At 33.9% G+C, this 5,117-nt stretch overlaps 2 long non-coding RNA genes across 2 annotated transcripts; both read left to right on the forward strand.

Moving 5' to 3' along the window:
- The first annotated feature begins 658 nt into the window (after positions 1–658).
- On the forward strand, positions 659–2,875 carry LOC149564311 (uncharacterized). The gene is made up of 3 exons (XR_016364183.1): positions 659–807; positions 905–2,306; positions 2,438–2,875. It is a non-coding gene; the product is annotated as an uncharacterized LOC149564311 (long non-coding RNA).
- Positions 2,876–3,088: 213 nt separating this feature from the next.
- Positions 3,089–4,732, forward strand: LOC149564312 (uncharacterized). Its single transcript, XR_016364184.1, has 2 exons — positions 3,089–4,235; positions 4,359–4,732. It is a non-coding gene; the product is annotated as an uncharacterized LOC149564312 (long non-coding RNA).
- The last annotated feature ends 385 nt before the right edge of the window (positions 4,733–5,117 follow it).

Consider the following 5,117-nt stretch of genomic DNA (forward strand, 5'->3'; position numbering starts at 1 on the left):
TCTCGACAATCACTTGTCGACAAACTTTTTATGGCCCTTACTATCCACTCATATGTAGGACACATCAATGTAAAGATACATGAATTTAAAAAACATTTTTAAAAGCATATAATTATTAGTACTTGTAACATTTTCTGAATTTCTTTTGTCAATTATTAATTATTGTTTAAAACTATATATAACCTAACTAATATATACAATTTTATGTAATTAAAATTAAATATTTTTAAATCTATAATATGTAAATTAATAATTTGATTAACTAAACTATATCAAGGTGTTATACATATAATTTCGGAATATTATTCTCCTTCCGTTCCCTTTTTTGATTATACTGATTTACACGCATTTTTCGTGCATTTCATTTCCTTCAGGGACTCGATGAGGCAGAAAATGGGTACTGTCTAGTAGCAACTTATTTGCACCTTTATAAAAAATACATTGTTAACAAACATTAGTATGTTAGCAATTATGTTAGCTAACTGAATTAAAATGTATTAGTAATTTGCAAACACTTATAATTAAATAACCTAATTTCTAACATTCTATTGTTTCTCAACAGTAAGTGTTTTACCAAGGTAAAAATAAGTTACAGCGCCCTATAATGACAGGGTAAATGGCATACTTATATATTTGGGGGCTTGAGTCTATGAAATTCGTCGAGAGAGATTTTAATTGTTCAATTGCTTTCCCTCGCTCAAGTTGAATTCTTCTCTGAACTTTCCTTTCCAATGGAGCAAAAATCTGGAACAGGAGAAGCTGCAATTGTCGCTATTGCTGCTGCTGTCGCTGCAGGGCATGTCCAAGGTTAGATCGAAATGGAAGAAGTGACATTTGAATTATTTTGGATTTATTTGGTTTATGTTGGTACTAATTTCTTTTGTTCCTCACTCTCACGGGCCAGGGCCATCACATTCATCGGGGCCAAATATGGATTTCCGAAATTAGAAATTCATAATACTTTTCATCGTCCTTCTCACATTTGCCCCACTCCATGGGGGTTCTTTTACCAGCGAGAAAAGCCTCAAGGGGCAACAAATCTTCAATCAGCTTTCTAGGGTTTTATTTTCGGCATTAGTTTGCTTTCATGCGGCATTTTATATCCCTGTCGTGTGTCGCCTCTGTTTTGGTGGTCGTCACAATGCGTGGTGGAGAGGATTTGACCTTTTGGGAGAGCTGCTGTTTCACGCTGGGGTATTTCTCACGGCATCCATTCCCTACTTTTCATATCTCATGATTTGTGCAGAGAAATCCGAGCAATTGCCCACTATGTTTTAGATGTTCCAGTTAGTTTACTGAATTTTTGATTAATCTTGTAAGGACTCTGACTCTAGTGGTTGCTAACGCATTCGTACTTCATAAATTACTTGTATAACTTTTTGGATTTCAGCCGGCAGCTTATGGTCTGCTTTGGCATTTTGGACATTTGATTAATATCCCATGAACAAGAAGCTTGAAGTTATCTGTTTACCTTTGTTGAATTAAAGTTTGTCCTTTCAATGGATCTCAATTGACTTTCTTTCTAGTTGTTGCTGGTTTTGACAATTTATGCACCTATTCCTTTCGGTGCATGAAATCTGGTATATAAGTAGCTTAATACATGTACAGCTTTGGATGCAATCATACAACTAATACATACACCCCGAATGGATTTGGCATGTATCAACACATGCACATGTTATATTTCAAAGTCATAGTCATGTGTAGAACGTAATGCTTCCATCTAAAACTTTTTATTTATTCTTTCACGTTTTAACATTTTTATACTGGTGAACATAGCTTGGAACTCTATCCAGATGCATCAGAAACAGTCTGATATGGATTTGACATTTGTAATGGGATGTGTGTATCTGGTTCTCATCAGATGACTTGGGTTTGGGCAAGATGGAAAAGCAATCCAACTTGGTTATATGTTTTTACATTCATTTGTTTCCATTCACATATGTGCTATTATTGTATATATGAACTTAATTTAGTGTTACTATTCAGTTTCTGGATTTGATTGTGTGAATGATTTTGATCATCAACATTTAGGATCACATAGTGTGATCCTGATCCGTCATGAGGATGTTCATGCAAATGAAAGAAAGTAAAAAAGTCATTCACACAATCAAATCTACAAACTGAATTGTAATACTAATAGATTGTAGAAATCTGATAGCTCTAATCAATTTAGTGTTTCTCTATTATTTTCATATGGCTCAAATACAAACAAGCTTTTATCTGCTCCAGAAACAATTTGCTGCTGTCAATGCCAATATTGTAAAGGTGGAAGGTATGAGGAAATAGGTGTTCCATCCGTAAAGGTATGATTAACACATTATCATTTGATCAAACTCCTTTAAATTTTGCTGAATATGTAGGCTGCAGTGACATGAATTGAGCCATTAAATGAGACAAACTGGACTGAAGTTTTATTTGACGCTCTTTCTTCCAGATACTGAGCACACAAACCTTTCATCATTTGGTCTTTCTGTGTTGGCTTGAAGAAAGATAGTGGATCCTTAAGTTGATCATGCAGCGTTATATATAATTTGACACCAAGTGATACTCTCTTCTTTAGTTCTTCTTTAATGTCATCAGAAATAATGTTTCTAGCAGGCCCTCAGCTGTAAGGATGCTATCCAACCTGCTCTGTTGTAACTAACAGTAATGTTAATTAGGACAGTTTTGAGTTTCTCGTCATGTCATGAAATCTGAGGGCAAGACTGAAGTACATAAATCTAGTTATATAATCAAAGCTTCAGAGTAGCAAATCAACCTCTGATTAAATGGAGAAACGGGGAAAGGGGTAAAATCAAGTGGAAAATGTTTTGTGATTTGTTCTGTAACAGCATACCTAATTGCATATAAAGTGCTACTTGTTTACATAAAATATGTATATTTTATGGCAGGCCACTCATCAATATGTTTTTATGTTGAACTATGGGAAAAAGTCCTACAGGGTTTGGTTTAATGAAAAGTTCTCTTGCTTGGAAGTAAAGCATCGACATCTTTACATTATGTTAAAATACAAAGCGTTCTTTCTCGGTCATGATTTATATGCTCCGCTCAATTGTCCTTTTAAAAAGTTGTCTGATTTCTGTTGGGATAAGGTGATTCAGTCTTACCATGTTTTATTGCTTTATTTGTGCTTTTCTATAAAGTTGTTAAATGAAGCTGGATTCTACCACAAGAAAAGACTTGAGTAGAAAAACAAAAAGCTTCTGTTTTTTGGTGATTTATTCTCATTTGCTTTGTTTTTATGCAAGGGTTGTGCATAAGAAAGTTTTTAAAATAATTTATAGATGCGTTGAATGTAGACGCTTTAGAAATTGTTTCCTCTTGTATGAAAATTCTATAAGTACAAGCATTGTTGTAGAGAGTAAAAAGAGAGAGATGAAAAGTTATTTGCACAAGGTTATGCACAAGGTTATGCCACTAGATTTTTTCTAAAATGGAGCAAAATGTAAATCTCCATGTGAAGGTTGAAAATGTATTGTAACTTGTTGTTGAATAATGCATTAGCTTAATGGTTTGGAGGGTGGGGTTTTTACCTGGGAAGGTTTTCCCCATGTATATCTGTGTTCTCTATTCTGTCTCATTCTTCTAGTTCTATGATTGTAGAATAATAATCTGTATGTCGTAATGCTGCTGAAATTTTTTTACATTGGTAAATTGCAATCACTTTCCTTTAAGATTTTAACTGTGGGAAATCAATTATGTCTGTTTCCACTTTTATGGCATAATAGTATACATTTGTATTTGCTTATCAGAAGCTCTTCAATGAACTATTGGATACAGGATGTGCATACTGATCTCAGATGAATTTCTGGGGTGCTCTCATTTCCTTTCAATTGGTATTAGAGCCAATTTTGTGAATTGCATGTTTCTTGCATGTGAGGATTCATAAAGTTTGTGGGTTTAGTTATTTCTTCTATTAAGATTTCTTAGCGTGCAGAGCTTGAAGAAGTTTGTTTTGAAGAAATTGACTGATAATTAATCCTTTGATAAGTGGAAGTCTTGCAGTTGATTTATTCTTTCAGGAGACAGCAGACATTTTTTGAAAGATGGTGAAGACAGAGAAAATAGAGTTGGTCATGTTGAAATGACATTGATTTGGAGCTCTTGGTTGACAACAGAATAACTCTTGATGCATGGGTATTTGAAGGTGTCTCTTTTGTTACTTGGAATGCATAGAAGCTATGGAGTTGATTTTCAAAGGTAGTTACAAAGAGCTTAGCAGATTTTCAAAGGTAGTTACAAACAGACATGATGATTTTTGAAATTTAATTTAGAACTTCATTATTATATATTCCTCAAAGTTAATTAAGTACTCTGAAACTCTGATTTGTCCCTTGAATTGAATTGAATTGAAGAATTCGACAATAATAATGGATTTATATATCACTATGGGAGAAACGGATGCAAAAAGAAGGCATAGCAGGCATAGTGTTATATCTAGAGGTTATTGATCCGAACTGCCTCTCTGCTCATTGGGGGAAGCGTGGTTCGACTCGATTATAAATTCTTTCAATTTATCTATTTTGAACTATTATTTTTTGATGAATCAGGGTAATATGAAATGTGGTTTCCATATGCTGGACACCATTCAACTCTGGTTGTGTTATCGGTGACCTGCAAATGAATCTTGCTATGAATGGTTTCTATCCCTTTGTACGACTACCTTTGCAAATATTTTTGTAACCCTGATCTCATCTTTATTAATAAATTACTACTGTTTAATGTTGTATCTTGTGATTGCTTTGACAACGTCTCTGGGTTTACTTGTGGGCATCTTGATTTTGTTTTTTATTTTCCCACAAAACAAAGAAAAATAACAAATGTAGCACCACACTGGACGTTAGAGCATCCCTAGAATGTAGTCTTACTAATCGATGGCCTTGTTCTTATTTGTTTTCAAAGATCTTATCAGTTTTCAATCCGTGTAGAGGCGTGATTTTTTTATTACTGTTTTGAGCATCATGAGAGAACAAGTTCGCTTCACGAAGTGAGACTTGTTGGAAGTTCTTCAAGTAACAAATAAAAGACAGGCTTTTAGCATTTCAGTTATGCTTATTAATGAAGATTAATTCAATAATTAGAGAAGATAGCTTTAGCTTCTAAGTAGTCTTCTT

This window comes from Cupressus sempervirens, chromosome 4, assembly GCF_028749045.1.
Source record: "Cupressus sempervirens isolate cs-2001-9-10 chromosome 4, ASM2874904v1, whole genome shotgun sequence".
NCBI classification, from domain to species: Eukaryota; Viridiplantae; Streptophyta; class Pinopsida; order Cupressales; family Cupressaceae; genus Cupressus; species Cupressus sempervirens.